Consider the following 13,426-nt stretch of genomic DNA (forward strand, 5'->3'; position numbering starts at 1 on the left):
TGGCAAATCTGCCGAGCCGGCAGCCCTGTCTTGCAAGCGGTCTCCATGCTGCAGTGTTCCAGGAATTGTGGCACCCCGGAAGAAGAGCCCAGCCTGCCACAGTATGGGTGCTACCTCTTCTCATTCGATCTGGACACTGCTGTGGCTACTCAGGGGCTCTAATTGCTCTGGTAGCTCAGAGAGCATTTGCTATTGCAGGTAAAACGGCCAGAGCTGTATAATCAGTCTTTACCTGCTGGATGTTTCCTTCACACTCAGCCAGGGACTGTGGGGATAAAGGAGAGTCCAATAGGACAGATGAAAAAAAGAGCAGCTCCTTCTTTCTCGGGAGTCTTGCCAATATGGATGTCAAATGCTGCACGTGGGACACAACTCACGGCTCTCCTGTGGAGGGGTGGCGGGGGGGAGATGAGCAGGCATCATCCAGCCCCTATACAGCATCTGATCTGGAGTCTGGCTCTTGTACTGCAGGGGAAACTGGAATTTGCGGCATATTCCCAGTGCCAGAGAACTCCGGGGTTATTCTAGGCCTGGAGCCGGGGCTCGATGGTTGGTATTTATTTGTATGGGCTGTGACAACGCCAAGGCCCTGAAGGAATTCACCAAGGGACCCTTAATGAACCTGCAGTAGGGCAAAGAGTGAAAACAGCACCAGGGCTCCCAATTAATGGCCCTGCACCTGAGGTGCAAACAACAGATTGAGTGGGTAATGATTTTGTGATCAGTCGCAGCAGGAGCTGTAATTCAGCAGGGCCCTGCTCTGCCCAGGGGCAGGAGAGGTCCCCTCGGGGCCTCCTGGAGCAGTGAGAGCCTGGCTCAGGCCTTTCCGATGGCCTCACATACCAGACTGCTCAGCCCCGGGGCCCGCGGAGCGGCAATCTGCCAGGAGCTTTGGTAGGTTATACCGTGAGGCCTGCAGGTGAAAATGAGGTGGGTCACCTCCGCCCAACTGCTCACAGCGGCATCTGCCGCCACCCTCGGGACTGGGGGGAGAGGCTGGGACTGGTCTGCGTGTGATGTCGCCTGGCGAGGAACTGCGAGGCCAACAGCAGGGCAGGTGTGGCGGACATCAGGCCCTCGGTGTTGCTTTGCTGATAGCAACCGGCGCAAACAGACAAGGGGACCCAATGCAAAGGCAAACAGGAGAACTACTAGCCACTGCCGTGACCACTCTCCAACTCCCGCACACCAAGTCTGGACAGGACCTCTCCCCACAGGCTGGAGAGCCCACTCCAGCAGCCATAGGTGTCGGGTGCGGGCAGGGGAGGCTGCACACAGGACCTAGGCCCTGCCAGATGGGGGGACATTGAGCAATGCCTTTCCCCAGCCCCACACACACGGTACCAGAGCAGCATATTCCCTCACCCCAGAGGGGAAATCCATTGTCCCACTGCACACACTCAGGGTAAGCGCAACGCTCAGCCTGCTGAGTGCCAAGCTGCCCGACCCTCCTCCTGACCCGGCCGTGCGGATTCAGCACCCTGTGCTGCGGGGATGGGTCTGAGCCCCTCCCTCAGGCATTGGCTAATGACCATGGGGGTCTGGAAGGGCCAGAGAGCACTTTTGCTTAGTTGGACGATTCCCTTTGAAAATCAGGCCACTGTTATTCAGATGCCTCATTAAGGACTTTGGTGTCCCACTTTGCGAACCATCCAGGCTGAACTTCACTACATCTATGATTCCCTGACCCAGAATGCACTGGGCCTCTCAAGTACAGCCAGCATTGCTTCTCCAGGGTGGTCTACAGCATAGATAGCTTCTTCCCAGGAGATCCCCCCATTAGCCCTTTGTACCCAACGTTACTATTATTTCACTACTGTCGCTGCCATGCATTCCCTGCTGGAGAGATGATGGGTTTTGTGCAGAGGATTGCAGCCTGCGGGTGAGGGGGTTACTTCCATTCCCTGTTTCTAAAATCTCAGCTCCCCATCTGGGTTGGTAGAAAAGCCTAGGCCCAAGAGTGGGGTGAGAAAACAGTAACAGAGGAATTCCCTGCACTCAGCTCTTCTGTGTTCCTAAGTTGGCGGTTGTTAAGGTTCCACTTATCGGTAGCTATAGCAGTGGTTTTCTGGCACCTCCCCAGTCTCTTCCTTCTCCCTTTGGGATCCCCCCAGGTCTCAGCTCAGGGTTAGTCAACACTGACGAGCTGCTACACACTCTCAAACACTCAGCCGGCTGTGCACAGGCTGAGCTGCAATTCGGAGGGCCGGAACATGGCCTCCAAGCCTAACAAAACTTGGAACAATGTGCGTCTGCTTCATTCCTTCAGCTTCCCTGCTTCCCCCTCCGATCCCAACATGGTGTCTGCTCACAACAAAGAGAAGCAGCAGCAGAGGAGAACAAACAATTCAGTGAGCCCAGACACAGGCGAAGCCCAGGGTACTGGAGACGAACAGCAGGTGGAGACCCCTACCCCCCGAGACCCCAAGAGAGAGAGCCTAGGCAAAGAGCGAATGGCTCAGCTCCGAAGCCAACTGCAAGCCCAGCTGTCCATCAGGGAGCCGCAGGAGGACCTCAGCCCAGGCAGCCGGCTGATGAAGCTGGTAGAGAAAATCACTCACGGGGAGGCGAATGATGGAGGAGCTGTCTCTCCAAACGGCAGCGCAGGCCCCGAGGGCACAGCAGACAGTGTCTGTGCAGTGTGTGGGCAGCACAGCGACCCTGCTGGCTACACCCGGGAGCTTCCTGCAGAGGTGGAGAAGAAGCTGCAGAAGGAGCTGGCGGCACTGAGAGGGGAGGTGACTGCTAGTATCGAGGCCATGAGGAAGGATGTGGCCGAGGAGCTGAACAGCCTGCGTGAGACCCTGCAAGCTTACGGTGAGCATCACGCTCCGCTGCCCTCAGAGCTGAGCCCACTGGAAAAGCAGGATGAGGCTACATTTGGCCAGCTGAAAGGCCCCTACCACAGGGCTGGACAGAGAGAAAAGCCGGGGGCCAGGATCCCATCAACCTTGGAGGAGGAGTTCAAGGCTCACTCGGTGCCCTCCCTCTGCCCACTGCCAGGCCCCAACAGAAACCAAGTCCTGCTCCGAGCCATGAGCCTGGTCACAGCCCAAAAAGCCCTGACTGGTAAACTGGAGCCCCGATCCAACTCAGACCCTGTGGAGCCATTGCAGGAGAAAAGCACCTTTCTACCCCCTGCAAACCTGAAACCCGTTGGCAAGAAGCAGCCTAAAAAGATCATGGCACCTCCAACTGCCAGGGGCCACCAGGAGACAGGAAAGTGTGGCGTGGCCACAAAATGGCCAGCAGAATAGTGACACCTCACCCACCGTATGACAGCCCACTGAGCGAGCCAGGCGTGGGAGAGGACGGTCAATGGGTTTTTGTTCTGCTAACAGAGCAGCCTCCCTCCCCCCAATCCTATCTGAATGGAGATGTTGGGAGAAGGAGCTAGCCAAGCACTGTGGCACGAGCATGGAATTTGTGGGCTGCAGAGATCACTGCAGAGCACAAACCCTGTAACTGGCACAATCGCCAGGAAATTTGCACACCGTGGTGCCCTGCAGGGAAGGAGCACCCAGAGTCTGGCCACAGCTGCACTCTCTGCATGGAAGCCTAGGCATTCTCCAGATGGCTATGCTGTAGCCAGCACAGAAATGCTGTCTTTGATTCCTTACAGGGCTACTCTCTGTGGAGTGGCAGTGAGCAATGACTGGCTATCCAAGTCAGAGCAGTAGCTTTTAAGCTCCCCTTTATGGGGAGTCTGATGCATAATCAGTATAGTCTTTAATTTTTTTAATTAGCACCTGGTTGTTAAAGCGATGGACACTTAAAAAAACCCAACAACCTTGCAGCAAAGAAAGGCTGATGCTATGACAGGTATTTAATGCTAAGTAATAATATGGCACATTACTCAGAGATGTTCCAGGGACAGCACAGAGTTGGTAGAGCTGCAAATTGCTAAATTACAACAGTAGCTTTCAGTCTTCTCCTTGGGTCCAGATTCCTGAAAGGTGAGGGCTCCCATGTGTCATTTACTATCTACAGAGCAGATCACACTATGTAACGCAACCAAAAGGCTGTGTAAATGATGTGTAATTTACCTAGTAACTGCTCGAGGCTGCAGCAGTTGAAGGGGAAATGTTATGCTGAAATGAGAGATGGTAAACATAGACGTGTAATGCTTAAATCACAATGCTTATGGTTCACTGGGGGTGTTCTGTTACTACCTAGTGAAAGGGGTTGTGGGTTTTTTTTGGGGGGGGGGAGGGTTTGAGATAACAGAACAGGAGGAATATAGAGTACAGGTGGGCTCAGACCAAAACTCTGGAACCTTAACATATGTTTGAAATCCGGGGCAGGATCCAGAGCTGAACGGTTCATCTTTATAGCTGGCCAAACCAAAACCCTAGATTGGTCAAACTCAATAATGAGCCAAACCAAAATGGTGCTTAGATACTAAGATGATAGGCACCTTAGAAACAGCTAGAAAGACAGATCTGAATACTCCCAAACTTCAGAATGTTTGAAATCCAGATCTGGATTCAAATCTTGTGGCCTAGCCCATCCCTCATATATATTATTATCTGTATGCATGTGGTGTGGGAACCTGAAACAAGATCACTAAGGGGTTTGCATTGGGTGTGATCTGATCCTACCGACAGGCCTTTCTCTGTGCATATAACATGAGTTGTGAACGTAACATACAACTGAGCTGGGTATTTTCCTCTCATTGCAGATGTCATTTTAAACCTACTCCCCTCTGCTATTTTAATGAAATGCTGGGATGATTTTTCAATTACTGGACAAAGGGAGCCCTCGTTTGATGCCATTTATGCCTATTGCCCCATAACATGAGATAAACCCTGGCTTGCCTTACCAGTGGCTGAGGGTTACCAGCAGGGATCCTAGTTTTCCAGGATAAAAAAAAAATTCTCTGATTAAAAAAATATAAAAATCTGTTTTTCCACAATTAAAATGAAATGCTGAACTTTACTTTCCCTAGCCCTAATATAAATATAGGTATCGGTTGAACATAATGTTTTATTGATATACAGTGGAACCCCGTTTATCCAATATAACTAGGACCAAGACCATATCAGATCATGAAAAATTTGGATAATCCAGAGAATGGGCAAAGGGCATCAGCCCTGGGCGGCAGGCTTCGGGCTGTCAGCCCCCACAACCAGGGCCAACAGCCCCGGTTTGGTTAATATGGAGAGCTGGATAATGGAGGCTCTGATAAACAGGGTTCTACTGAAGTTAATAAATGGTTTTATTTTTTCCACAAAATGTAAAAAGTAAAGATTCTCTGTAAAAACGCAAATTCAGCATTTTTTTCCATCTTCCCCTGGCAAACCGATTTCTGGGATCCTTGGGTATCAGTCCAACTGCAGGGCAGGGAGAGGCAGCAGCTGCCAGAACATTTCACATTTTTGCTGGGACTCTCAGATGCTTTAGCACAGGGCAGTGTAGGTGGAGACCAAGCCACCTCGCTGGCTTAGTAGAGGGGGCATGGCCATGAGGTCATCATTGGGCAGGGCCAATCTATGTCCAACCCAAATCTAAGGCAGCGGTTCTCAAGCTTCATTGCACCGTGACCCCCTTCTGACAACAAAAATGACTACCCGACCCCACAAGGGGGGCCCAAAGCCAGAACCCACCTGAGCCCTTCTGCCCGGGTTGGGGGGCTAAAGCCCAAGCCCAAGGTCTTCAACCCTTTGCAGGGGGCCTGTAAACTGATACCCGCCGCCCAGGGCTGAAGCCAAAGCCTGACCCCTGCTACCCAGGGCTGAAGCGGCTCAGGCTTCAGCCCTGGGCCCCAGCACGTCTCAGATCAGTCCTGGTGACCCCATTAAAACAGGGTCATGACCCACTTTGGGGTCCCGACCCACATTTTCAGAACCACTGATCTATGGGATCTAGACACCAGCTACTCAAATAGGCAGGGAAACTGTATGCAAAGCCCTGACTGACAGAGGTATGGCACATCCGCAGCTCCCAGTGCTTTCATTAGGAAGAATGGGTACTTGGCATCTCTGACAGCCAGGTGCCCAGTCCCCGCTGTATCTTATAGCTACCGTCTGTGAACACGTGAAAGGAAGATAAATAAATACTGAGACTCACAGTAGCGATTCTAAGCAATTTGGAAAAGCTCTATTCAGGCCTGATCTGTCCAGCCACCCTGCAGGGCACTGAGCCTGCCAGCTCCAGATGCCACAGGTGATGGCTCTTTCTCTACTTGCCCGCTGGCACTGTTGTCATGTGCAGATTAGCCTTTCCCCGCTGTGCTGGCTATAGAAACAGGGCTTGACCCAAAGCTCACTGAAATCGGGGTGGGGGGGAGCTTTTCCAGTGGCTTCAATCAGCTTTGGATCAGGCCCACAGCAAGGAAATCTCGCTGGTGTTGTGCTCTGATTGCAAAACCCTCTCTTGAGTCCACTGAACGTCAGTGGAACTGACTGCTTGTGGAGTATGACCCTACTCAGGTGAAGTAAGAAGGCCAGAATCTGGCCCCTGGGGAACTGCTTTATTTTCCAGGTGCTGTTCGTACATCTAGTGTGTGGCATGAGCCAGGGAATTGACAAGTTGTTTAAACTCTGCAGTCCTTGTACAAAGCATTTAATTATTTGTCTCTGTTGGCGTCAATATGTTACTATTACATCGGTGAGCGCATACGAGCGCTGTCTGGTGAATAATTGATCACGGGGGAATTTCTGCCATCCTTGATGGAGCGCCTTGTGCAGTAAATCAGGCCGGCTGTCTGACCAGGGAATCCTGTTGGTTCAAACTCTCTTCATGCTCTGCTTCCATTAAGTGAACTAATATTTCGATCAGTCCTCTCGCTCACTGGGCTCTGGATCTGGGATGTGTCAGTATCTTGAAGGTACGTTTTCTAAAACGCAATATCCCTCAGTCTCCCCAATTAATTATTTCCTAAACAAAGCAGTGATATTTGAACCAAAATACTTTCTGCTTCTTTCATTCTCGCTTCCCCTGAGAGGAAGAACTGCAGCCAGACAAAAGAGAACTGGTTGCAACTTTCTCACTGAAATCGGGGGAGGAGGGGGAGTTGTAGGCGCATCACAAAGATCAGAAATTGGACTTTCATTGGGGCACCCAGTTTAAAAACCCAGACCAAGGTTTTCAAAAGTGACCAGTGAATTTGGGCCCCTCCCCATTCTGGTGTCCCGTTTGAGACCCCATAAAGGGGCCTAATTTCCAGAAAGTGCTCAGCCTGGGAAAATCAGGGCCCTTTGAGGTATCTCAAGCTAGGCACCCAAAATTACTAGTCACTTTTGAAAGGCTCAGGCCCACTGTCCTGCTCAGTTATCTATTTGCCTCCTGTCCACTTTCTACCCCTTTCTCCGGGGAGGATGGACATTCAGACTATTGAATCATACATGTTAGCCTTGAGCTGGATGCAACATCCACTTAGGTAATGAAACAATCTATGGACCAGAATTCAATGATTCAGTCCAAAAACTGACCACCACAAGCTGTTCGTGGACAATTTCCAGGCAAAAGGCATGATTTCTCCGGTAGATTATTCGTTGTGGATTGATTGCTCTGCTCCAGTAGAATCCAGACTACTGCATAAAATGCTACCTCTAGACCCCTAGGCTGGGCCTATGCATCTGTGTTGCAGTGATGATTTCGAATCTGTAATTAACTCTGAAGAGATGCCCTTAACAGCACACACTACATATCTTTTTGGCATTGTTTGTGGCCAGAAATAAATGATAAAATCCAAAAGTATAACAAGAAATACTGAAATACAGTCCCAGCAACTTTTATGGCAACAACTGAATGAAACTAACCCAGCTTTGGCCCAGATTCAGCGGGGCACTGAAGCCTATGCGTAACTTTAAGCATGAGCTTGATTTAATGGGACTACTTACTTTAAAGTTAGGTATGTGCTTCAGTACCTTGCTGAATAAGGGCCTACTAAATTAATCTTTATATTTACCAATATAAGCCAGTGGTTCTCAACCCCACATATCCCTGGGGTATGCAGAGGTCTCCCACAGCATACATCAACTCATCTAGATATTTGCCTAGTTTTATAACAGGTGACACAAAAAGCACTAGCGAAATCAGTACAAACTAAAATTTCATACAATTACTTGTTTATGTACTATATACTATACATTGAAATGTAAGTACAATACTTATATTCCAATCAATTAATTTTATAATTAAATGGTAAAATGAGAAAGTCAGCAATTTTTCAGTACTAGCGTGGCCGGGATACTTTTGTATTTTCATGTCTGATTTTGTAAGCAAGTTGTTTTTAAGTGAGGTGAAACTTGGGGATACACAAGACAAATCAGACTCCTGAAAGGGTACAGTAGTCTGGAAAGGTTGAGAGCCACTGCCCTAATCATTGACTGATGTTGGTCTGACAGCTATTTATTTTGAAGTTATTAAATTATAGTTATTGATTTAGCATAGTGCCATAAGTCATATGTCCTACATATGTAGAAGAGTATTTTGCCTTACAGACTATTGAAATCCGAGTTCTGCTAGGTATTTACTTACTTTAAATATTATTTCAATTTTTTAAAAATGGGAAAAAAAGAGACGGTAGAATTTACTGATGTGCTCATGTCACAGAACGCTTTCCTGATGCCCTTTAACAAATACTATTTTAAAAAAATAACCTTTTCTTTTACAATAAAAATCCTGTCGTTATGAGCTAATGGCAGAAGACCAAAGAGCCACAAAGCAAAGGCTCCTGGTGCCAGACAAAAGTCTGTGGTCACAACGTTCCGTTCCATCATTATCCCTTCCCTTGTACCGAACGATTAACGATGTGGGTGTAATGGTTTTCACAGATGGATTCTGGGGAGGACAGTTGCTCAGTGTTCTCTGCCGTTATTGACCTGCTGTGTTTCCCTCATTTACTTATGGAAGAGACTCATTCTGTGTTTTAAACAATCAGAACCAAATGTAGGTCCTGTGCATGGGGTGTTTGGAACTGCAGGTCGTATTCTGGGTAGAACCAAGCCCTTCCCCAGAATACGCCCTGCAGTTCCCAACACAAACTGGACATTGGTGCAGACACCTTCAAGATTTAATCCATCTCTGCCTTCACTAAGGCCCTGATCCTGCAAGATGTCCCATGCGGAAGAACCGCAGCGCACAGGGCCCTGCAGCACTCAGCGGTTCCCATACACGGAGCCACTTGAAGGAGAAGGGCCTGGGTTGTCTCACTGTTCAGGTGGATGTAATTGTGACATTCTGTACCTCGGGGGAGTGCCCTGTAACCCTCATATTCCTCATTTCTAGACAACTGTGATATTGCATATAAAGCAGGCCATGTGAGGTATCAGGGGAAAGGTTATGATCTGCTGAAAGCCATTGTTCTATCTAAATATGTATACCATCAATGCATATGAAGTTATAAGAATTCTGTTGTATGGTTTTCACTAAAATATGCTGTGGGTTTGGGAAGCGCCCAGATCCCAGCTCTCCAGAGACGACGACAAGGGAAGAGGTAACCAACCCCCGGGTGGGTGCTGAACAGACATCACCAGCCATTGTCCAGCAAGGGAGTCAGTGACTCACCTGCACAAGGCCAGCCCAGGGGAATTGCTGAACCTTCCCTGGGGACTCAGCAATGCCCCCCAGACATGCCTGGACGTGTGTTCTCCAAGCACATGGACTAAGGGTATAAAACAGAACCCAGTGGCCACCTGCTGGCCCTTTCTCTTTCCCCCACCTACACTGCAAGCAACAAGGACACTCAGAAGACTGAAGACTCCAACAGAGGGGACTGGCTCAGGTTTCAAGGGTGAAACCTATGTACTCTGAACTACAATATCTAGTGGGGTGAGGAAAAACTGCTTCATCTAGATGTTGCCCAGTCTAATCGGGTCGAAAGTTTAGACTGCATGCTTACATTTTATTTTATTTTGGTAACTAACTCTGACTTTTTGCCTATCACTTAAAATCTACCTTTTGTTGTCAATAAATTTGTCTCACTGTTTCTTTTTGCCTGAAGTGTTTGGTAAGGGCGTTTGCTCAGGATTACAAAGGCTGGGGTATATCCACTTTCCATCGAAGCGGTGAAGCAATTAATACATTTGCACTGCTCATCTTTATATTCCTGAGGTACAAGGCTGGGAGCTGGAGGGGATTTGGCTCTAGTGACTTTCTTTGTGTGATTCATGAGTGGCTCTGGGAGCATTCCATGCAATCTAGCTGGATGTGGGGCTCCACGTACGGTTGTGCTGAGTGATCACAGCGCCTGGAGGGGCTTGCTGCATGTCACTAGCAAAGCATTGAGAGAGACAGCCCAGATTGGAGAGTTAAGGGGCCACAGCTGTCCCAGAGTCCCAGGCTGCACCTCAGGGATCCCATCACAGTAATCACTAAGAAGCACTTCCTGAAATGTTGTAGACAATAGTAAATTTCTCCCGCTGTTGCACAATGACTGCTCTTTGAAATGTCACAGCTCTCTCATTAAATCTAATCTGTCTATGGTTTTCCCTAAGACAGCTGACACCTTCAGTCACAGAGGCAGGTGGAGGTGCTCAGAAAAACTTCCTTGGCTATGGCATTTTTATAGTTCTCAGTAAACTTTGTGTATGTCACAAGAATGTTCAGATACATATATCAGTCATTGCACACATGAAACTGGGGGGGGAGGGGAACACCTACTGCAAAATATTCCACTATCAGCCAGATACAAGGCTCTGTCCTTGGTCTGCCTCCCCTGCCCCCCTTCTCTTCTGTCTCTGGGCTTATTTCTGGGTAATTTCATCCTCAAACACACATTAAACTGCCATCTGTATGCTGAGGATTCAGGGATCTACCTCTCTACTCCAGACCGGTCACCTCCTGTCCAAACTAAAATCTTGGCCGGTCTCTTTGACATCTCCTTGTCCATGCCTAGCCATCAACTCAAGCTCGATACGGCCAAATAGAACTCTCAATCTCCCTGCTCTTCCAAGTCCTCCCTGCTACCTCCTTTCTGAATCACTAAGGACACCACCACCATCCTGCCTCTCACTCAAGCCTGTAACCTGGGTATCATCTTTGACTTGGACCTCTCCCTAGGTCCAGGCTACGTCCAAACCTTGCTGATTCTTTCTGAATAACATTTGTAAGATGCAGCCTTTCTTATCCATCCAGTCAAAATTCTCATCCAAGCTCTCATCGTCTCACATCTCAGCTCTTGCAACATTCTTCTCTCTGCCCTTGACAAACGCAATCTTGTCTTCAGAACAGCACGGGAAAGATCATTTTCATAGCCCATCACTGTGATCGCGTCATCCCTCTCTTTGCATCCCTCCCCGGGCTCCCCTTTCTTTATCACATGAAACTTAAGCTACTTGGCTTTCCTACTTTCTAGGCCCTTCACAGTCAATCCCCACCCTCCCTATCAGCTTTCATTCCTTGTTGAGATGTCCCTCACCTCCAATCAGCCCCTGGTGCCATCCTCGATTAGCTAGTTTTTACATTTTCAAACAAGCACCTTTGTGCTTTCTCCCATGCTGCTCCTCACACTTGGGAGGGGCTCCCCATAAACATCCACAAAGCTGCCTCATTATCTTCCATCAACTCCTTCTGCAAAACTCTCCTTTGCCGTGATGCCTTCAGAAAAAGTTGACAAGAGTTAGGCCACTGGTGTTCAGCGACCACTGCCTATCACTAATATTGTCTCATCATTTCCACGTACCCCCCACGTCTGTTTGTCTGTCTGTGTCTTATGCTTAGATCAAGGAGTAAGCAGCCACGGCAAAATGAATTCCTATCTTCACCCTACTTTTACCAAAGCTCTGCCTAGGGGAGGGAATCTTTGAAGGGGCAGCTCTCATATTCTTCTGGATAATCTGCTTTTTAACCAACGTATAAACAGTGGTCCCCATTTTGAAAGTTGGGCTACTACAGTTAGGTGCAGAAATCCATATTTAAGCCCCTCAAGAAGTGGCCTGATTTTCAGAAGGACCCGGCAGCTGCTACTGAAATCCCGGGCGCCATAGATGCTCAGCACCAACAAAAAAAATCAAGCAATTTATTTCGTGTCTTAATATGGATGTAGCTGCCTAACTTTAGTCATCCAACTTAGGAAATCTTGCCCTTTTCATTGTTAAAATTTTACACTTCTCTAACACCTTCCTTTGGAAGATCTCCAAGCGCTGCATGTATATTCATTTGTTAATAAACCCACACAGAACCATTGTGACTTTTTCGCAGCTGGTGGACGAGTGTCCACTAAGCTCAGACGAGACCTCTAGACTCATTCTATCTGGGACCTAAGCCAGGTTTGGAACTCGGACCTTAAAATGAAAAGAAAGGAAGCTTACCTGTGCTAGACCTACCAGCCTCAGCCCTACAGGTCTCTAATTCATGCATTCAAGCTATGAAGCATCTCTCTGAAAATGGGCATTTTTAGAACCGACTGCTGCCCCTCCATAAATCATGGGGCTCTCTGAACAGTGAAAAACAATGATGGGCAGGGAGTGAAAGAGAAAGCCCTTCCCCAGGGAAAAGGCTCGGTTGAAAGGACTGGGTGGGTGCAGGGGACTGGGTTATATGCACTAAAATTGGCTGACCTTTTCCAGAGCAAACTTTAGACTACATTCATTTTTCTCCAGTTCTAAATTTAAACCTGCAATTACTGAGAATAAAAGGAAAAGTTCAGGCTCCTGAGATCAGGTTCGCTCTTTGCAGAAAAGCCAGGGACCTCAGCCCTCTTTGTGTGTTAACCCCGGGAGGTCAGTTGATTTTTATCTCAATTGGCTTTTCCTGCTGTAAACAGCTCTGACATTTACATTATGGGGAGTGCACAGGAAAGGGGCTATTAGAGAGACGCAGGGATGCAGATAATCTTAGGTTTATTTGCTGGGGATTTAGTTGCCCAAATCCCATTGAGAGTCAGTGGGCTCCCTTAGGCTCCTAGGGAAATTCCAGCCATTCTACCTCTCCTTCTGAAGGATCCCCCAAACAGGTTTGCAAATCTGACACACAAACTATACTCTGGGTTTCCTTCACCACTAAAATGCAGCCAGCTCTGGGGTGAAAGCAGCAGCTGCTATGGCATGACAGTGCTAGTTAGGACAGGACATTTAAAAATAAACAGAATTTCTATTCATTCCTTCCCGCCCCCAGCCATTGTTCTGTCTCTTGGAAGGTGATCTAGGTTATTATTTCCAGAATTCAGGAAGAGACAAGACTAAAGTCTGAAATTTCAAGGCTTAAATTATGAACATCCCTATTCCCTTTCCCTTGGCACCCCCAGTCCCTGTCCTCAGCAACAAAAGGCAGCAAGGAACAGAAGAGCAGATCTGGCAGCCAGAGCTGTTTTGGCAGGTACACTTTCATTGCATTTCAGTCATTTTAGCCCTAACAGTCTCCTCTAGAGGGCAACCAAGTGCATTCCTCCTGCCGGACCAGAAGATTCACCATGTGGAGATGTAGCTCTTGACAGCAATAAAAAAACAAGGTGAAGGCTGGCATGGACAATTTGTCTTAT

Source organism: Natator depressus, chromosome 15, assembly GCF_965152275.1.
Source record: "Natator depressus isolate rNatDep1 chromosome 15, rNatDep2.hap1, whole genome shotgun sequence".
Lineage (NCBI taxonomy): Eukaryota > Metazoa > Chordata > Testudines > Cheloniidae > Natator > Natator depressus.